The sequence below is a fragment of the Schistocerca gregaria genome, chromosome 1, assembly GCF_023897955.1.
Source record: "Schistocerca gregaria isolate iqSchGreg1 chromosome 1, iqSchGreg1.2, whole genome shotgun sequence".
Lineage (NCBI taxonomy): Eukaryota > Metazoa > Arthropoda > Insecta > Orthoptera > Acrididae > Schistocerca > Schistocerca gregaria.
This window is the reverse complement of record NC_064920.1, coordinates 400,654,343-400,677,426: the sequence shown is the minus strand read 5'-3', so window position 1 is coordinate 400,677,426 and position 23,084 is coordinate 400,654,343. Positions and strand designations below refer to the sequence as shown.

General features: G+C 44.0%; 1 long non-coding RNA gene across 1 annotated transcript in view; it reads left to right on the top strand.

The window, feature by feature from the left end:
- Window positions 1-17,167, top strand: part of LOC126349184 (uncharacterized) — a 276,580-nt gene extending 259,413 nt beyond the window's left edge. The window contains exon 4 of the long non-coding RNA XR_007565182.1: window positions 17,104-17,167. This is a non-coding gene — a long non-coding RNA (uncharacterized LOC126349184). The remainder of the gene's footprint in view (window positions 1-17,103) is intronic.
- The last annotated feature ends 5,917 nt before the right edge of the window (window positions 17,168-23,084 follow it).

Here is a 23,084-nt window from a genome sequence, read left to right as displayed (position 1 = left end):
ATATGATCGTTCCACTTCAAATCGTTCCGTACGCATACTCCCAGATATTTTACAGAAGTAACTGCTACCAGTGTTTGTTCCGCTATCATATAATCATACAGTAAAGAATCCTTCTTTCTCTGTATTCGCAATACATTACATTTGCCTATGTTAAGGGTCCGTTGCCACTCCCTACACCAAGTGCCTATCCGCTGCAGATCTTCCCGCATTTCGCTACAGTTTTCTAATGCTGAAACTTCTCTGTATACTACAGCATCATCCGCGAAAAGCCGCATGGAACTTCCAGCACTATCTACTAGGTCATTTATATATATGGTGAAAAGCAATGGTCCCATAACGCTCCCCTATGGCACGCCAGAAGTTACTTTAACGTCTGTAGACGTCTCTCCATTGAGAACAACATGCTGTTTTCTGGTTGTTAAAAACTCTTCAATCCAGCCCTCTCGACCAATGTTTTAATGACACCTCTCTTCTGCCTGGGATGATGGTTCGAATCGTTATGGAGGTAACGGTCGGTGTGTATATCTTTTCTATACACTTTATGCCCTAGACTCCCATCTGCAGTTTAATTACTTATACATCCAAAAAATTTAGTTGTCCGTTTGTCTTTTTCTCCATAGTAAATTGTATCTTTGGATTAATACTACTGAGAAACCACACAATTCCTCTTCACCGTGATTCCATACCACAAAAGTGTCATCCACATACCGATACCACTTCAAAGTGCTTTTACTGGTAGACTGCAGCGCCTGATGTTCAAACAATTCCATGAATAGATGAACAACAGCTGGACTCAGAGGGCTGTCCATGGCCACTCCTTCGGTTTGTTCATAATACTCATTATCATACTGGAAATAAGTCGCAGACAGGCAGTGTCCGAAGAGAGATACTATATCAGTGGGAAACATATCAGCTGTTTCATAGATAGCTGCTACATGAGTGGGAAACATATCTGTTCTTTCATACATAGCTGATATGTTTCCCACTGATATAATAGCTCTGTTTCGACGTTGCCTGTCCACGACTTATTTCCAGTATGATGATGACTCGGAAGACGTTGCCCGCGGTTGGCAGCTAAACGTTAGAAAGAAGAAGTTTTACAGATCGACCATGGCCTCTCAGCCTGGAATTTTTAACTAATGACAGAAAATAGGATTAAAGTTCAGTCCATCCAAAATCCAAGAAGTTCTTATTGACTATTCAGATTTCATTAACCTTAAGTATCTGGAATCCGTTACATTTGCGATCCTAAATGGGACACACTTATATTTTTGTCTCTCTCAGCGTAGAACCTAGGAATATTACCCGACGAAAACTTAAACCAGTATGAGCACGTAGTTGCAACGTGCAAGATGGTACCAGCATCTCTCCGAGCCCTGAAAAAATATAAAAAGATCTTTCCTTTTGACGCTAAAAGGCAGCTTATACAAAGGCTGGTTGATCCAGTTGTTCGTTACAGCGCAGTTATGCTGCAAAATCTCCCTCAAGAAACCTCACGTCACTGTACGTACTCCTTACCTCATCACAACTAACTACCCTTAGTCTCCAAACAACCGAGTGAGGTGACGCAGTGTTTGACACACTGGATTCACATTCCGAAGGACGATGGTTCAATTCGACGTCTGACCATCCATTTGGGTTTCGGCTTATTAGCCTAAATAGCTCCTGGCAAATGCCGGGTTGGTTCGTTTGGAACGGCAATACCGAATTCCTTCTCCATCCTCGAAACACTCCGAGTTTGTGCTCCATCTCTAACAACACCGAATCAATGGGTCGCTAAACCCTAAACTTCTTTCATTTCCTTTGTAACCAGACGTTCCTCATTTCGCAAAGCCTTTATTTGGCGCAGTCTATCTAATTTTGTCTCTCACAGAAATTCAGGAAATGTCACTTCCGTTCTACTATAAATACATTTTGTATCTGCCACTAATTACTATAATATTTTTATTAACTTCTTTTTTCTTAGTCACTAATGTTATTCCTATTGTCAGAAAATACATTCAAATCATTTTTAATTCTATTTATATCATTTACTTACTATTTACCATAAACATATAGTCATTTCTTAGCCACACTGAGAAGAGGAAACATTATGACCTTCCGCTTAATGGCTTATTGGTACACCTCTGGAACGCAATGCTGCGTTGATTACGGTTGCCGTGGATGCGACAAGTGCTTGGTAGATTTCCGGACGGTTACAAAATTCCAGTAAATTACAGGCTGGTCGTTTGCGGGCGAGGAGTTGAAGTTCCTTAGCGTCTCAGGTGCGTTTCATCGGGTTTAAATTCTGTATCAGCCTTCTCGAACCATCGTAGCACGATTTTGGCCTTGTGACGAGAAGGGCTATCTGTTGCAAGATACCATAGCCGTCGGGGAAAACTCGAAGTATGATGGGTTGCAGATGGAGCACAATAATGTTCACGTGGTCCATCCTTGACACGATGCCTTCGATTACTCCGACCACGGAAGGCCACAGAAATATCCCCCATACCACGGTACAGCTCCCACAGACTTGTGTCCACGGGGCGGTGCGTGTTTCGAGAAGCCGTTTACCCGGACGACACCGTTTCCGGACGCGACCGTCGACTTGGTGTCACAAGAGACGTGATTCGTCCGACCAGGCAATATGATTCCATTGACCCGCGGTCCAATCTCGATTATTCCGAGCCCACTGGAATCGTGATTGACGATGTCGTTGAGTCAACAGGGAAACACGACAGCAGCACACGAACAGCTGACTAACTACGCCACTCCAGAAGTGCTGCAATGCTGTTCGAATTGAGGGAGAGTGAGAAGTGTCGGGTCCGCCTCTATAGCTGAGTTGTCAGCATAGCAGAATGCCATGCTCAGGGCCCAGGTTGGATTCCTGACCAGGTCGGAGATTTTTTCCGCTCTGAGACTGGATGTTGTGTTGTCTTTATGATCATTTCATCCTAACCGACACGCAAGTCGAAGAAGTGGCGTCAACTAAAAAGACTTACACGAGGCGATAGGTCTACCCGATGGGGGGGCCCTACCTATATGGACATTTTTTACAAAGTGTGGCTGAGACGTGAACGGAGTTTGGATGGAGGAGAGACGTGTGCTAGGTTAGTCCATGCAGTGGTGGAAAGCCACTGTGCCGTGGTGGCGTAATGGTTAGCGCATCTGCCTGGTGAACAGAAAACCCAGGTTCGAATCCCGTTCTTCGCGCAAATTTCCATTTGTTGGTCCAGTTTGCATAAATACATGATACCTGCTGTTTATGAAATTCACTTATGTCAGTGTATTTCCATATTTTCAATCCGTACTATGGCATGAATGATTCTCCATCCGTGCTTACATTGTTTCCTTACCGTGTCACGTTCCCACAAACCCACCAGACGACATTCAGTCTCGCAGTGGACACTGATCGTAGTATTTTGGCTCACCAGTGCAACTAAAGAGCACTGTATGTGAAAAACCCTGACATGAAGTAAGAGAACGCCCGAAGACCCTGTTCTGAAGAGGTGAAATAAGAAATAAATAAATTCTCTCACACCTGTCCACATTTAAAGAGAGCTGCTATTTATTACACAGCATGAGTGATCTTACAGACTGAAGTAGTATCTACACTACTGGCCATTAAACCGGCCGGTGTGGCCGTGCGGTTAAAGGCGCTTCAGTCTGGAACCGCGTGACCGCTACGGTCGCAGGTTCGAATCCTGCCTCGGGCATGGATGTGTGTGATGTCCTTAGGTTAGTTAGGTTTAATTAGTTCTAAGTTCTAGGCGACTGATGACCTCAGAAGTTAAGTCGCATAGTGCTCAGAGCCATTTGAACCATTTTTTTTGAGCCATTAAAATTGCTACACCAAGAATAAATGCAGATGATAAACGGGTATTAATTGGACAAATATATTATACTAGAACTGATATGTGACTACATTTTCACGCAATTTGGGTGCATAGATACTGAGAAATCAATATCCAGAGCAACCACCTGTGGCCGTAATGACGGCCTTGATACGCTTGGGCATTGATTCAAACAGAGCTTGGATGGCGTGTACAGGTACAGCTGCCCATGGAGCTTCGACACGAATCCACATTTCATCAAGAGTGTAGTGACTGGCGTATTGTGACGAGCAAGTTGTTCGGCCACCATTGACCAGACGTTTTCAGTTGGTGAGAGATCTGGAGAATGTGCTGGCCAGGGCAGAAGTCGAGCATTTTCTGTATCATGCAACACGCGGTCGTGCATTATCCTGCTGAAGTGTAGGGTTTAGCAGGGATCGAATGAAGGGTAGAGCTACGGCTCGTAACACATATGAAATGTAACGTCCACCGTTCAAAATGCCGTCAATGCGTACAAGAGATGGTGACCATCACGCTTACAATGTGCGTTCACCGCGATGTCGCCTACCACGGATGCAACCATCATGATGCTGTAAACAGAATCTGGATTCATCCGAAAAAATGACATTCGTGCACTCAGATTCGTCGTTGAGTACACCATCGCAGGCGCTCCAGTCCGAGATGCAGCGTCAAGGGTAATCGCAGCCATGGTCTCTGAGCTGATAGTCCATGCTCCGGCAAACGTCGTCGAACTGTTCGTGCATATGGTTGTTGTCTTGCAACGTCCCCATCTGTTGACTCAGGGATCGAGACGTGGCTGCACGATCCGTTACAGCCATGCGGATAAGATGCATGGTATCTCGACTGCTAGTGATACGAGGCCTTTGGGATCTAGCACGGCGTTCCGTATTGCTCTCCTGAACCCACCGATTCCATATTCTGCTAACAGTCATTTGATCTCGACCAACGTGAGCAGCGATGTCGCGATACGATAAACCGCAATCGTGACAGGCTACAATCCGACCTTGATCAAAGTCGGAAACGTGATGGTACGCATTTCTCCTCCTTACACGAGGCATCACAACAACTTTTCACCAGACAACTCCGGTCAATTGCTATTTGTGTTTTGGAAATCGGTTGGAAACTCTCCTCATGTCAGCACGTTGTAGGTGTCGCCACCGGCGCCAACCTTGTGTGAATACTCTAAAAAGCTAATCATTTGCATATCACAGCATCTTCTTCCTGTCGGTTAAAGTTCGCGTCTGTAGTACGTCATTTTCGTGGTGTAGCAATTTTAATGGCCAGTAGTGTATATTGGATATTATCATGTTAAGATGACTTCCTCATCTTTGTGGCAGCCGTATTCGCTTTCCTTTCCGCTGAGACTTGGTGCGGGTGGAGAGCCCGGTTGGCTGCCGCCACTCGTCGCGTCCGTTTCGGGCGGAGATTTAATTGGCTGCGGTGGCGCCGGCACCTGCCCATTCCGCGGAGCGCTGCTGCCGCGGACAGGCGGCCACTTATCTGGCGGTCCTCCGCAGCCCAGATAATCGCCTTTGAAGGCGGCGTCTTGACGTCTGCGCCGGCCGCTGGGCCCGACAGATCAAGGGCGGCCGCCGCCCAATCCGCGCACCCTTGCAGCTCCTCTTCCTGGCTCTCTGCCAAGTCCGCCTACGGCCTGGATGTGTGTGTGTGTGATAGCGCCGATGGCGAGAGACGAGGTCCGGTAGTGTTTACCTTTTATCAGAGATCCAGTATCTGATGAAGTTACGTTATAAGAACGCCAGTAACCATCCCGTTTCTTTAAACAATCTATCTCCTATCTAGGAGTAACACAGGTTCAAGCGCCTGATTACTGTGCGAAACGTCTCAAGTGCTTGACGTTAACCATATCAACCCTTTGTAACTGAAGACGGAAACTCCTAATCATGAAGACGACACGGAAAATCCAGACAAAACCGTCAACTGGACAGTGCACGCAATGAGTGTCCCCAGAGAAGACAGGCCATCTGTGTCCTATCAGGAAGACCAAACGATCGAATTCTGCACCTGCATGGGATACCTCGTAGACAACGAAATCCTGAAGAGGAAGCTGGATGGAGAAGTACCTGAAACGTCTCCTTAGAAAAATTATGAACTACTGTGCTAGTAAGCTTCTACATTATTTGATACAAAGACTGAACGTACTCAGACAGCTCTCTCTTTACTTATTCTGATCATCACTAAACTGACACACAATATTTTTTAGCGCAACGCAATCTGACTTTCAATAATCCGTCCAGACAGGTTACAATGTGGTGAATACAATGAAATAAAAACAGGTTTGATTTTACGATTCGGAAGCATGTGTGACCAAACAGCAGATCTGAATTGCGATCCATTACCTGAAATGACTTTAAAAACGTGTACAACTTCACATAAGAAATTTTTAACAAAAGCGTTGGATACAGACTGTAACAGAGTGAATGAAACAAATTTTGAAATAAGTTCAAAAGCTATTATAACATACGAAAATCCATTCGATGTTCTGACAAGTGTCCCAACAGATCAAAATCAGCAAATAATTTAGAAGGAATGATAGGAAACAATGGAGCACGATGTGAGATGGTGGATGGTTTAGCTTTTTGACGGTTTACAAATAGACAAGACTCTCCAAATTCTCTTTTTCAAGCAGCAGGTTTGAATCCTGGCAGGGTCGCCATATGAAACGTCCTCTTAGAAAAATTATGAATAACTGTGCTAGTAAACTTCTATGTTGTTTGATACAAAGACAGCTGAGTAAGACTGAATGTGCTCAGACAGTTCTCTCTTTACTTATTTTGATCACCACTAAACTGACACACAATATTTTTTTAGCACAACGCAATCTGACTTTCAATAATCCCAACAAAAGAATGGCCATGACTAACAATATCCTATACCTTTCATGAATCACTTACCTCGCAAAAATCTTCTTTACTCTAACTACTGCAATACTGCGAGTGCCAATACTGCCAAAGAAATAAAAAATTCTAACTACTGAAGGCACTGACTACTGATAGGCATAGTTAGCAAATGAGCAAATGAAAGAGTTTGATAGAGAACAAATAATGTATTTATCTTAATAGTGTTCAAAAGTCATTATATATATATATATATATATATATATATATATATATATATATATATATATCAGTTCATGACATCCAGTCTTACAAATTTCGTTTTTTCTGACAGACACAGGTCCAGATCGTCCGCTCTCAAAACTCTGCCATCTCTCTTCCCACATCCACCACTACTGGCGGCTCACCTCCAACTGCAGAACACTATGCACTGTTCACATCAAACTGCCCAACACTACAATAGCGAATATTCCAACAATGCCAGCCAGCCACAGAGTGCACACAGCACAGCCAGTGATTCTCATACAGAGCGCTACGTGGCGTTACCAACATAAAAACATAAACAGCCTACTTACAAAGTTTACTGCATGAGCAACTAAAACATAATAAATGATAAAATTTTTCATTTTGTCATTTTATGAGGGTTTTCATCGAGAAAAAGTTTCGAAATGATTAGAAATCATATCTAACGTTTGTTGGAAATCGCGTCTTATCCAGAACTACTCAACATTCAAGAGGGAACTCAAAACTTACATATTAGGGACGGTATAGCCACCATTGTTGTGCCCCTCCCATCTCTTTCTTTCTCCTCTCTATCACAGCTTCGAATTTTACCATTCTATTTCTCTTCTTCCAACCTATCTACCTCTTATATACCTCTTTCACCCCATTCTATCGTCTTATGTCTCTGCTCGATGAGAATAACTCACAAGCTCCAAGAGCATAACGAGAAAATTCCCAAATAACAATGGGACTGACATTCACAAAAGAAAAGTATGTTTACTTTCATATACATAGTCATTATTATTATTATTATTATTATTATTATTATTATCATTATTATTCTTGATTGTTATAATTATTTTTTATTGTTATAGGTATCATTGTACTACTGTTGTAATCACTATTTTTTTTCTTTAACATCAATACTGCATAATACGTTATATGTCCTTAATGTTATGTAGAAACTGTAACTCGTTCAATCTGAGTATGCCTGGTTAGGTGTAAGAGAGGGCCTCAAGGCCCTAATCTTGCCAGGTGAAATAAATGCATAAATAAATTAAATAAATAAATTAATTAATTAAGTGCTCTCATTATCAAATATCGGATGGATGTAGTGTCGATAATTTCCGCGTCATCGGTTACACGGCCTCAAGACGTACAGACAGCTTCTAACGTTAATATTTGACTTACTGTACTATACCTATAACGTAAGCCTCTTCGTCTTAATGATAAGTTATGATGGCATTTAAAATTTTTACATTCGGTCAATAATTACACTAAAGCGCCGAAGAAACTGCTAAAGCCATCCGTATTCAAATATAGAGATATGTAAACAGGCAGAATACGGCGCTGCTGTCGGCAACGCCTATATAAGACAACAAGTGTCTGGCGCAGTTGCTAAATCGGTTAGTCTGCTGCTGCTACAATGGGAGATTGTCAAGATTTAAGTGAGTTGGAACATGGTGTTATAGTCGGTGCACGAGCCATGGGACACAGTATCTCCGAGGCAGCGATGAAGCGGGAACTTTCCCGTACGACCATTTCACGAGTGTAACGTGAAAATTGGTTCAAATGGCTCTGAGCACTATGGGACTAAACTCCTGAGGACATCAGTCCCCTAGAACTTAGAACTACTTAAACTTAACTAACCTATGGACATCACACACATCCATGCCCGAGGCAGGACTCGAACCTGTGACCTAGCGGTCGCGCGATTCCAGACTGTAGCGCCTAGAACCGCTCTGCCACTCCGGCCGGCTGTAACGTGAATATCAGGAATCCAGTCAAACATCAAATCTCCCACATCGCTGCGGCCGCAAAAAGATTCTTCAAGAACGGGACCAACGACGGTTGAAGAGAATCGTTCAGCGCGACAGAAGTGCGACCCTTCCACAAATTGCTGCAGATTTCAAAGCTGGGCCGTCAACAAGTATCAGCTTGCGAACCATTCAACGAGACATTATCGATATGGGCTTTCGCAGCCGTAGGCCAACTAGTGTCCCCTTGATGAACGCACGACTCAAAGCTTCACCCAACATTGACAGTTGACTGTTGATAACCGGAAACATGTTGCCTGGTCGGACGAGTCTCGTTTCCAATTGTATCGAGCGGCTGGACTTGTACGGGTATGGAGACAACCTTATGAATTCATGAATCCACGGACCCTGCATGTCAGCAGTGGACTGCTCAAGCTGGTGAAGGCTCTGTAAAGGTGTGCGGCGTTTACAGTTGGAGTGATAAGTGACCCCTGATACGTCTAGGTACGATTCTGAGAGGTGACAAATACATAGACATCCTGTCTGATCACCTGCATCCATTGTGCATTCTGACCGACTTGGGCAATTCCAGCAGGGCAATGCAACACCGCACACGTCCAGAATTAGTACAGAATGGCTCCAGGAACAGTCTTCTGAATTTAAACACTTATTTTCATAGAAATTTTCATTCCCTAATACACATTTCATCATATTTAGCCGAGAAGTGAAATACAAATTTTCATAACTTTAAAAAAAAATGTTTAGTGAAATGAAATATTTTCTTTAAATTTTTTGTGTTTTGTTCTCCCCCTTAGGGGCTGAGTTTGCAAAAAACAGTGAAACACGTATTTTTTATTTCTAACAGAGAAACGAATTTTCATAGCTTTAGATTTGAAAATACTTTCGTAATGAAATAATTCCATCAAACTTTTCATCTCCCACTAACTCGCTTAGAATGTTGAATTTCCAAAAAAATTATGATTGAGAAGTCAAATACCAATTTTCATTGCAGTAACTTTAAAAATGCTTTAGCAGTTCTTCAATAATTATTTATTTTTATAAAATTCACCCACCTTTTTACCCCATTATGGGTTGAATTTCTAAAAATGGTGAGACAACTATTATTTTTATTTCTGACTGTGAAATCAAATATCAAAATTCGTAGCTCTAGCTTCGAAATTACCTTAGTAGCGACATATTTTCAAGAAACTTTTCATCGTGTATTTCATGCCCTTAGGAGTGGAATTTCGAACAACCGCTTCTTAAATAATGCCCACATTATAAGATCCACACCCTCCCAAAATTTCAAGTTTTTGTCCTTAGCGGTTTGGGCTTGGCGATGATGAGTCAGTGAGTGAATGAGTGAGTAAGGCATTCCGGACATCATCTTTTATGAATGTATGTGGAGACTGGAACTCAAATTTTTGTTGCCACTATAATCCGTTTTATAGGCAACGTATAACTGTGCCGTGTCTTCGTTTTAGCCGTTTGGAGAGAAAGTAAAGAGAGATCTGGAAAAGGCCAGCGGCTTCAAGGTCAACATCGATATCGCAGCGCAGGACCACCTACCGGTAAAATATGCCTGTGACTCTCGTTGTCACTATGAACCGAAGATAATGGATCAGTGTGACTTGAGCAGACGTGCTGGATGCCTTGCAGACGTATGAGCGAACCGTGCCGTCAAATCAGTCAGTTACAAAGAGGGAGCATTATTGGTATAAGAGAACGTAATGCATCCATCCGGGAAACTGGTGCTCGTGTGGGACGAAGTGTTTCGCACAGAACAACGAGTACGTGCAGAATGGTTCGTGGACGGCCGTAGGACACGACGAGATGGGTCAGGTCGCACCAGCCCACTCACCCTCCAAGAAGATCGGAATAGAATTTGAATAGCATTGCACGACAGATCTGCGTCCTTCTCGATTCTGGCGGAACAGTGGAATACATTTTACGCTGTCACGGGTGACAGTCCGTCGCCTTTGTTACAGCATGGGTTACATGCGCGTCATCCAAATCTGCGCTTAACTTTGGCGAATATGCAGAAACATGCTAGGTGGCAACGGTGTATAGAACGACGCCACAGGAATGGCATCAGATAGTGTTTTTGGACGACTCCAGGTTCTGTTTGTTAGAAAACGATGGCCGAATTTTGGTTCGTCGCAGACAGGACGAGCGGCATCACACTGACTGCATTCGCACAAGACATACAGTGCTAACTTAGGCCTTATGGCCTGGTCTGTTGCTGGGCTACAACGACAAATCACAGTTGGTGCGTGTACAGGCCACTATGACCAGTGTAACCTACGTGTATGACATCCTCTGACCCGTAGCTACATCCTTTCTGCACAACACCACAGACGCCACTTTTCAGCGTGACAATGCACGACCACACGTTGTTGCACGAACACGTGCCTCCTTGTTGTAACAGGATGTCAGCTATTTGCCTTGGCCCGCTGGATCACCAGACTTGCCACCAATCAAAAATGTATGGGATACGGCGAAACGAAAGGTGCAGCGCTGTGACCCAATGCCAATCATCACAGGTGAACTTTGGAACAAGGTGAATGCAACATGGGTGGCTATACCGCAGAACGCATTCGCGACTTGTAAGAGTCGATGGCTTAACGCATGGTGGGTCCTGCGCCTCTTAGGTAACAGGACACATGCTGACCCGAGGTAACGGCAGAACATACTAACGTACATGTCCTGTGAATATGAAAGTTCTGTCTCTAGTCGTTCAGCTTGTTCTGTTTCTTCTGAACATAAGTGTGGACAAAAAGATGAAATACGAGGATTAGTCACAAAATTTTCATTATTACCTCCAAAAAATCAGGCTCCGAAAGTAGGTCATGGTAATGGAGTGGATACCTTGGAGAGGCGGATAATGGTATGGCTCCAGTTTCGGGCGTTATACTAGACTCTTCACAGGAGTTAAGTTTTCTCAGACCCACTGGTAGTCACTTTATGGTCAAGTGTAAATTATAGGGAAGTAATAATCTCAATGATACCTCTGGCAGTCCTAAGAAATTAACTGTAAGACACCATAGAAATCGCAAGGTTATGAGATGGACAGTCACAAAATTTTAATTATCCCATCGGGAAAGCAAGCTGCTACGTGAAACTTCTCTACAGATTCACCCTTCAACTCGACAAATCTGTCCCGACGATGGATCACTCCACGGAGATCATGGTTGTAGAAGCCTGCAGTGTGGTTGTTCAGGGAACGGTCCATCTCGAAAATGATCTCGTCGTCGTTGCTGGAATGCCTGCCGCACACTGGTTTCTTTATCCGAGAAAAAAAGTCAGAGGAAGAAATTAGTGAGTATCATGTCAGGAGAGTACGTACGTGAGGAAAGTTTTATCGTGCAGAATGAAACGCGCCGTTGTCGTTGGGAGAAAAAGACATATCATTCGATAGCTTCCAGAGGCACTTCGTGCGGCTGATTCCACAGCCTCATCGGGAGCTGATATTTAGCAGCCACATTAAAGGGAGAAATGAGGAACTGCTGGACTATGATAAGAAAAAAATTCCTATCTACAGAGTATATTGTACGTGTTGCGTTTTTCTGTCCGAAGGCTGGTTTGATGCAGCTCTCCGTAACCTCACCAAGTCTGTTCATCTCTGCATAATTATTGCCACACGTTGCAACTTGAACCTGCTTATTGTAGTCACATTTTCGTCTGCCTCTACAATTTTTACCAAGCACAATTCCCTTCTGTTGTATTGGAGATGCCGAATTTACTGAACTCAGTACAGGACTACACGACAGTAGTTTCACTGTGCAGTTAACGAAATTATACTGTTCATTCGAGGACATAAAATAGGAAGGAAAAGACATCAACGGCTGACAAAAATATCAGTATTGCAATGCAAGGCAGAAGTCCGAAGTTCGTGACCACAGGATGTTAACGTTCAAGACCGACGCCTGAAAATAGACGAGACTGGAGGCATTCGGGCACTGCCAGAACTGCCTCTCGAAGCCGACGGCAGCGCAGTTACAGGCGGCTGGTTGCTGGTGGTTGTTTACCGGCGAATGGTGTGCTGCCGCTTGCAGCGCCCAGCTCCTGGTGTTTCGCAGTGCACGCAGCATCGCCCTGCTATGCGGATATCGATATTCCATCGTAATCTCTGGATCCGCTTGCTATAGCACCACCAGTTAGCAAAATTAACTATTTATCGATTCATTAGAATGTGCCCTGCCAACTCACTCCTTCTTTTAGTCAAGTTGTGCTGTAAATTTCTTTCGTCCCAGATTTGATAAAGGCTCTTTTTATTAGTTACCCGAGCTACCCATCCGATGTTCAGCATTCTCCTCTAGCGCCACATCTCTCCAACTTCTATTTTCTTCTTGATTGTCGTGTTTATCGTCCACGTTTCACTTCCGGCCACACTTCAGGCAAATACCGGTGGTATGTAGTTAAAGTGCAGCTACTCGCTGTAATTACCGTATGGCAGCGAAACTTGGTAGATGTGGTAACGCTTTAACGCGGAACCGATTTGCGCTGTAAAACAAATCATTTCCAATTGTGGCCACTTGATGCAAATCTGGCACTGTAAACTGTGGCCGGGTAATATTCTGTGGAGTGACGAGCCTATTTTACATTACAGGGTGCGGTAATACACACAAAAGCCGACTTCGAGGTACTGATACACGACGTGTTGTGTACGAAGAGTCGTTGCATTCGCCATGCATGACTGTGCTGTGTGGATTCACAAGTGCCTTTGTTCTCGGTCCGTTCTTCTTTGAACAGAATACAGCCAAAGAACTTGTCACGGGTACAGTGATGTCTGAACGTTTATCAGACATCCTTGTACAGCCTCTGTTTCCTGCTTTGGAAGAGTGCAGCTGTTTACGAACCAGTGTTTTCATGGTAGTTGGGGCAACACCTCATTTGCTCGCCCAGTGATGTATGTGCTTAATGCAACCTTCCACGAACGTGTTATCTCCAGAGGTTTTTCGGACGCATGGCCTGCAAAATCACCTTACCCGAATCCAATGGACTTTTGACTCTGGGGATATTTCAAGGAACGCGCTTACGAGTGACACGTTCGGTATCTACCTGATCTGAAGGCCAGTGTACAGGAAAACGTTGCTCTGATACCAACGGAACTGCTTCAATCAACTGTTGATCACGTAGTTTTAGCGTTGCAGCACCTCATCGACGTCTCCTGTGCTCATACTGAAAAAACTGTGTAAGCGACTGTTAATAACAAATTCAACATTATACTTTTCTCAGTTGTTTGACATTTTCTGCTCACATCCCTTTCCTAATCTATTACTTGTGAAAACATATTTATATGTCTTTCTTACATTAATAGCACAACATTTACACCTGGTGGCCTCAATGGGAACTAACTTTTTTTCCAACGTAAATCGGTTCCGCATTAATGCACTACAATATTTACAAAGTTTCGCTGCTATACGATGGTTACTGCCCACAGTGTACCTCTGTAAATAGCTGCACCTCAATTATAACTGCTCTGTTCCTTCAGAAAAAAACCTCCGATCACTAATATTTATTTTGGATGTTAACATAATTTTCATTTTCAGAAAATCTTTTCCTAATATTGCGAGCCTGCTTTTTATATCTTGTTTACTTCTGCCGTCTTTCGCTATGCTGCAGCTCAAATAGGAAAAATTGTCCACTGCTTTTATGCGTTTTTACACATGTTTCACTTTTTAGTATTTATACCATGTTAATCTTTAATGAGACTGTACATTCCATTCAACTGATCTTCCTAGTCCTTGGTCGTCTCCGGCATAACTGATGTGCGCTCGGAAAAACCTCAGGATTTTCCTTTAACTATAATTCCATTGGTTTCCTTTACTGTTTGTTCAATGTACATCCTTAACAACATGGTGAGTCTTCTCAGTAGCTACGGGGCAGAGAGACAGACTGCTGAATGTAGGGAAACGGTTTCGATTCCCAAAAAAAATGGTTCAAGTGGCTCTGAGAACTATGGGACTTAACTTCTGAGGTCATCAGTCCCCTAGAACTTAGAACTACTTACACCTAACTAACCTAAGGACATCAAACACACCGATTCCCAAGGCAGGATTCGAGCCTGCGACCTTATCGGTATTTCGGTTCCAGACTGTAGCGCCTAGAACCGCTAGTCCACCTCGGCCGGCTTCGATTCCCAGCTGGATCTGAGATTTTCTCCGCCTGGGATTTACGTTTCTTTACATTTGTATCTTACTGACACGAAAGTCGCCTCAAACGCACTGACGTATTGTCTTTCCAATACTGAGATGGCTGTAAGGGGAAGAATCGAAAACCAGCAAAAAAAAAAAAAAAAGTCTCAGAATCTTCTCTGCTACTACCTTCCTTCATGATCTTGGTAGGAGAGCTACGTCTGTCAGGATTTTATTCCTGCTGCTTTGAAAATTTCAAAGTTATGCCTTTCTTCAGTCTAAGATAAGTGGTAGGGTCAATATTGAATCACGTGTTATTACATTTCTCAAAAAATCTAATTGATCTTCTCCGAGACCAGCTTCTACAAACCTTCTTTCCATTGTTCTTGAAATAATTAATTTCGCAATTAAAAAACGATTATCACTCACATAATAAAAAAGTTCATCTTACTAAGATTCAACGTAACATTGGAACGCTTCAAATACATGCACCTTTTAAATATCTAATACGAAATGAAGTATAGTGTTGCCAACGATGGAAAGGTATCAAAACAACTCTTGGGTATGAAGACGTAACACTGGGCGGTTCACAAACGACGGAGGGAAGTAAGACACTGATTAGAAAACATTCTTGTACGATGGCTCAGTATTATCAAACTGTTTTGGAGTTAAGACTTATAATATTGAGAGGTGGCACGAGGGAGAGAGTATGGGGGCGTGTCAAAGAGTGCAACCGAGTTAATGACGTTTTCGAATATGTGCTGCCAACGATAGTGTGCTTGTAGTGATGGTGGTATGACTCTCAAACAAAATACAGAACATAGCAGACGAAATGGAGAGCTACATACATCGGACAGCAACGAGTGAAGTTATGGATCTGGGCGTTGTTTACCGAGTCACTGAAATGACAAGTCAGGGGATATCTACTAAGACCGTGTCTGACCTCCTTTTTCCTGGCGTATTGCAGCAACTTGACGTGTCTCGAACTCAAAAAGTCGTTGGAAGTCCGCTGCAGAAATATCGAGATGTGCTGCCTCTATAGCAGTCCGTAAATGCGAAAGCGTTGCTGATGCTGGATTCTGTGCCCGAACTGACCTCTCGATTACGTCCCATGAATGTTCGATGGGATTAATATCGGGAGAACTGAGTGGCAAAATCGTTCACTCGAATTGCCCACAATGTTCTCCAAACCTATCGCGAGCAACTGTGGTCTGCTTTCACGGCGCGTTATCAACGCGAATGGCTGCAAATGGTCTTGAAGTAGCCGAAAATAACCATTCCCAGCCAATGATCCACGTAAACAGAGACGAAACCACTATGGAGCCACCATCAGCTTGCACAGTGCCTTCTTGACGACTTGGTTTTATGGTTTCGTGGGGTTTGCGCCACACTCGACCCCTACCACCAGCTCTTACCAACTGAAATCGGAACTCATTCGACCAGGTCACGGTTATACGGTCGTCCAGCGTCCAACATAAATGCTAACGAGCCCATAAGAGGCGCTGTTAGCAAAGGCACTCGTGTCGATTATCCGCTGCCATAGCCCACTGACGTCAAATTTCGCCGCATCTTAACGGATACGTTCCTTGTACGTCCGACACTTATTTCTGTGATTATTTCACGCTGTGTTGCTTGTCTGTTAGCACTGACAACTCTACGCAAACGCCATTGTTCTCGGTCGTAAGTGAAGGCCGTCCATAAATAGAGGTAATGTCTGACATTTGGCATTGCCGACACACTCTTGACACAGTGGACCTAGGAATATTAAATTGTCTAACGGTTTCCGAAACCTAATGTCCCACGAGTCTAGTTCAAACAATTATTCCGCGTTCAAAGTCTGTCAATTACCGTCGTGCGACCGTAATCGCGTTGGAAACCTTTTCATATGAGCCACCTGAATGCAAATGACATCTCTGCCAATGTTCTACCGTTTTATGTTTTGTGTAAGTGATACTACTGCCCTTTGTATACATACATATAGCTATCCCACGACTTTTGTAACCTCATTGTATTATAATTGCCGCGAAATGTTTCATGGAAACAAAGCAACGCAAACGGTTGAGTGTTCGCTCTATCTATTGTAAGTACTGAGTACCTCTAACAGTTACGAGACGATCACATGTATGGCTTACATACCTGATATAGACTCCAGAATAAGTGAAATACTTTTTTACTGCTACTTACCACTCACGCATGTACGCGAACACCACATCTGCTGTTGATTCCACTGCTAGTCTAATTGCCCATTTTGACTACAGCCCCAAGGGTCTGGTAACTGTGAGGCCGTTCTTTCCAGGGTTGCAGCGCTAGGACCACGTGTCGCGCATTATGTATCGCTTTGCTGCGGCAGCTGGAGGAGGAATCTGCTGCGGTGTTTTGAATGGAGCGGCGCGGCGCAGTGACAGCGCAAAGCGGCCCCGCGCGGCGCCGAGGTTACAGCGCCGTGTTTACCCCCTCCCCTCCCCCTTCCCCACGGCCGTGGCCAGTGACCGATGGCGGGCGCGCGCATCCATCACTGCCAAGGCGCCAGTAATTAATGCTCCGGCCAGCCAGCCAGCGGCCGCCGCTTCTGCTCTTCCTCGGTCGATAGCGCGTCTTGAGCTGCGGCCGCCGGCAAGCCACTCTCTCACCAGCTGCTTTCACTTCTACATCACAAAAAGCACAACTCTCTCCGACACTCTTTGCACACAACATCCAGTATCCCAGGCATGGTGGGTACAGAAGACAAGCTACGAGGCTGCCACAGATATTACGGGCGTTCGATAAGTAATGCAACACATTTTTTTTCCGACCAATTTCGGGTTGAAAAAATGCGGAATTTGTTGTGGGACATTGTAGAATATTACCGCTTTAGACCGAACAGTTTCATGAAGTTTCAGCTTGGTGGTGGCGCTACACATAGCATTCGAAGCAGAAGGGTGTCATTGTGTTTCTTTTCGCTAAAAACCAGAGCATCGCCACGTTTTCGTAGGCCCTTGCAGAATGTATACGTAGACCTGGCAGTGACCTATTCATAGAATTTTGCATACTAACCACTGCTTCTCAGTATATTTATTCCTTAATGAAGTTTATTGTAAATAATACATCTCTTTTTCCAACTAAATGCTTAGTACACAATATCAATACTAGGAATAAGAGCAATATACACAAAGGTTTAAAATCACTTACTCTTGCCCAGAGAGGAGTCCAATATTCAGCAACGCATATATTAAATAAGTTACCAGCAATCATTAAGAGTTTAGTTTCAGACAAGGCACAATTTGAACATAATTTGAAAGAATTTTTTGTGGCCAACTCCTTGTATTCCATCCACGAATTTCTCAACAAGTGCAGCAGACCATTGTAATAAAAATGTATTATACTTTAATTTTTGACAATACTTGGTTGTAACAGCCAAGTAACTACCTACAGTGTGAATGATGGGTGTATGGAAAGTAGATATAAGTCTTAATTCTGTAAATGGTGGACGTTTAATTTTAAATCTTGTACACAATTTTTACTGTTCTTAAGAGAGGATAATTGAAACGAATAATTTACTTAAGTTTTTGACAACACTTGGTTGTAATAGCCAAATAACTAGCTACTGTGTGACTAGGATTTAATGAAAGAAGATTTAAATATTAAACCTGTAAATATTAGAATTTTAATTTTAATTCATGTACATAATTTTACTGTTTATTGACTGAGGATCATTAAAATTAAAGAAACTCAGGTTTTTCTAATTACATTTTTCTAATGTGTTTAACTGACATGTTCCACACTCAGGAGGATCCCCTCTTTTCTGAGTCTATGGAATGAATAACTAATCTAATCTAACTAAAAGCACGGTGAGTCGTTGGGCGAAGCGTCTGTCACCATCTCAACAAGGTCGTTTCTCCAGCGTCCCGGATGGCCTCACACAACTGTGATTCCTGCAGGGTTGGAACGTGCGGACTCATTTGAGGTTATCGACAGATCACAATCAAACACCACATTGCTGAACTAGATGTCTCTGTTGGTAATGCTGACACACTAATCCACTAGTTGGGGTACTGAGATGTCTGCCCGCTGGACTCCTTGCCTCCTCACAGAGGACTTCCATCTGTCTGGCCCAAGGAAGGGTGCTGTCTGCGGGAGAGCAGGACGTGGATGATGGGGAGTTCATTGACGATCAGCAGAATGGTACCATGCGGGCGTACAGGCCCTTCCAGTAAAGTGGCTTGAGGCTATGGCACTGAACGGAGATTATGTTGAAAAATAGTGTTTTGTAGCCAAAAGAGTGTAGAATAATATGGCGTATTGGAATACTGAATAAAACAACCCTTCTTTCAGAAAGAAGTGTTACATTATTTATTGGCTCCTCTTGTACTCGTATGTCTGCTTTATCGGTTCCTCAGTGCGTTTGCGCACCAGTACCTCTCATATAAAATTATGTACCGGCCATCTCATCATAATACCTAGGTCTGACTTGTCTAGTATCTCATGTGTGCTTATCCACGTGACAAAAAAAAAAGAGAAAAAGTTCCATCTCTGTTGCTGCTCTCCACCTCTGGAGCAAACAGAAGTCTTTCGACAATTCAGTGTCCTATTGCATTTAAGAAAGCACTGATAAAACATTTCTTGCATTGTGTATAGCGCCAACAGTCAATTATGGAGGGGATGGTGTTATGGTATGGGGGTGTTATTCGAGTTTAGGGTGTAGTCCTCTTACTTCGATTAATAAAACGCTTAATGCTGAAGTATATCAACACACATTTTATAGCATTGCACATTTACATGTGCAGAGACTCTTCTCTCTCTCTCTGCCTGCTCCCAGTTATTGTTCTTTGTCAGCTCTTTTCTCAGTCACACCATTTTTCTGTCCCTCGTCTCTTACTTGTCCTCGATAACATTTCTTCTTCTCTCCCTCTTCTCTAACGAACTGTTTTGTCAGTGTCGCCACTTTAAATCCGCTTGCCTGTAATGTGCCATTGTATCTCTGATTTTCATGAACGAATATAAAATGTGCCATTTTTCCTGTCGTTGCTACCACTGTTTCCACTATTTGTGTAATAGTTATTGAATGTGGACTAGTTATAACTGAACACGTGCATCATAATGAACACAATGTCAAATTGCAGAGTGCCTGGTTAAATGTAAGAGAGGACCTGCTAACTCCTATCTTGCCAAGATAAATCAATCGAGAAATGAACAGTACTCCGGCTAGTATATTTTCCGATCTACTTCCTCTACGTAACATCTCAGCAATAATGAAGCTTTGATTTTTGTTGAAATCTCAAATTGTCAGTACTACGAATACCACTGCTACGAGTGCCTAAACTGCGACGATCACTCAGAGCTTCATAAATTTGCGCTTCTGCCCCGTTGTAGACTAACGACCTCTAGTCACTTGAATAACAGCTCCATCAGGGAGATTTCAACACACCTAACGCTGTCCGAGTTGACAGTTGACGACGATTGTGAAGTGGAAACGCGAAGAAATAACGACAGCTAAAGCAATATCAGGCAGGCGTTATGTACTGGAGGACAGCGACCGTCTAGAGTTCAACATATCTATGTATATACTCCGCTAGCCAGAAAGCGGTGTGTGGCGGAGGGCACAATTCGCGCCAAAGTCACATTTCGCCCCCTCTGTTCCACTCGCGGATCGCGTGAGGCAAAAACGACTGTCTAAACGCCTCAGTACGAGCTCTAATTTCCCTTATCTTTGAATGGTGATCATTGCGCGAGTTGAAAGTTGGTGGTAATAATATATGCTCTACATCCTAGGCGAAGATCGGATTTCGGAATTTAGTGAGCAGCTCCATCCGTTTAGCACGTCGTTTGTCTGCAAGTGTGTCCCACTTCAAACTTTCTATGAGATTTGTAACGCTCTGGCGATGGCTAAATGTACCAGTCACGAAACTTGCCGCTCTTCTTAGGACCATGTCAATCTCTTGAATCAGACGCAACCGGTAAGGCCCCTATATAGACGAAAAATACTGTAAGACTGGACTACTTAACGTATTGTAAGCAATTTCCTTTGTTGAAAGACTTCATCGCTTCAGGATTCTACCAATAAACCACAATCTAGAATTCACCTTGCCCGTTTCTTCTGTAGTCTGGTCATTCCGTTTGAGATGATTTCGAATAGTCACGCCCAGATACATTGTGCGGGATGGTTGTAAAAATCTCATGACATCAGCAGCGGAAACCACGCGTGAGCTCCAAAGTGCTACGAGCAGTTCAGCTAGCACAATGACTGTGCATAGAGAATTGTAAAGAATGGGGTAAAGAAGTGGAGCAGCTCGTCGTAAGCCACACATTTCTGTAGTCAATGCTTTGCTGGAGGTGCTGTAAAGAGCGGCGTCACCGGACTATCGATGAATGGAAACGAGCGCTTCCTAGTGATGAATCACGCTATACCCTGTGGTAATCAGAAGGAATCATGTGGGTTTGGCGAACAGCTGGAGAACATTTCTTGCATCGTGTATAGCGCCAACAGTGAATTATGGAGGGGATGGTGTTATGGTATGGGGGTGTTATTCGAGTTTAGGGTGTAGTCCTCTTACTTCGATTAATAAAACGCTTAATGCTGAAGGATATTAACACACATTTTATAGCATTGAATACTGCGTATAGTAGAAGAACATTTCGGAGACGATGACTGTTTATACTAACATGAGAACATACTCCATCAGAAAGCACCATCTGTGAGGCAATGGTTAGTGGACAATAACATTCTTGAAATGGACTGGTCTGTCCATAGTCTGGACCTGAACCGAATGGGACAATTTTGGGATGATCTTGAGTGTCGTCCTCACTCCATGCACTAGCGTCCAAAATGAGTACTGTTGTGGTAGCAGACACCAAATGTGGCGTATTGACACCAGATATAGTGGTTGAGTGCCAGGAGATGACGTATTTAAATTCGGCGAAAACTTTCCAAATGATTTATTTGTTTCCACTACAGTGCTCTGTTCAACCTTGTCCGAGTCACAGGCCCTGCAATGCTGAGGAAGTACCCCAGCGCTGCTTGGTGTGAGCCACGGGCGGCCACCTGCTGTTTCTTCTCACTGGCGTGGCTGAGAACGCGCCGACGAACAAGAGGCCGTTATCTAGTGTCCATATCTGTGGGCCTCACCTTGGAAGTCTCTGGCATGTGTCGGGGGCCAAGACGACTGCCCGCAGTAGCGAGCCGAAAAGTAGCCCGCCCTGGCTGGCCCTGTGGACCCTGCATCAGCTTCAAATGGTCGAACCAACCACCCGCTGTGGACTGGGACACAGGCACCCCATCTGTTACGCATGTACCCCGGTGGTGCGATACGCCCAACCATCCACCAGGGCAGCTGCCACACTTGAATGTCCTGCATTGGCCTCAGAGAGTCGAACCAGTGACCCACCATGGCCTGGAATGCTGGTGCCCTCTCTGCTCAGCGTTTAGCCAGGGGTGCGACACGCCCTGCCGCCCAAGATAGCTATCACACTTGAATGACTCTCGTTAGAAAACAGCACCTATTTATACGCAGCTGCACGCCGCTGTTTTGCTAACGCACCGGTTCGGGTCACATACACGTAACACTTAGTTTGGCCAATGGCCCCTTTCTGCCTGTGACTTGCGCCATGGAAACTGCTTGTGCACCCTCTCCAGCAGTTCTTCGCCCCTGTGGCCTCTATTTGTTCAAACGGTTCAAATGGCTCTGAGCACTATGGGACTTAACATCGTAGGTCATCAGTCCCCTAGAACTTAGAACTACTTAAACCTAACTAACCTAAGGACATCACAGAACACCCAGCCATCACGAGGCAGAGAAAATCCCTGACCCCGCCGGGAATCGAACCCGAGAACCCGGGCGTGGGCTCTATTTGTCTTCGCAACCACTGGTATGTGTAACTTACTGCAATCCGGCCCACACTTGGCTGTAACTCATGCTGTGAATATCACACAAAACTAACTTGCCCTATCCTAAACGGTGGTGCCGCTACAGTGCTGGCTTTGGCTCTTCAAGAGGAGTGGACTGCGATTCCTCTACGGACATCCAACCATCCCAGTAAAAGTGTCCCCAGCATGGTGCAAGTCATCATATAAAGGGGTAGGGTGGACGCCATCCATATCAGTGTCCGCTAATAGGCATCTTATTACTTTTATCACATCGTATCATTTCTCTCAGAGTTGTTGCTTCCTGCCAAGAGCTTTCAAAAGTTTTTTTGCAAAAGGTGCTGCAAAATACCTGTCAAAATGGGAAAGTGACTAGTCCTCGGCCATTCTTGTACGCTTCCACTACAGCCCAGTCAGAAAGCTTGCGGAAAGTTCGATCC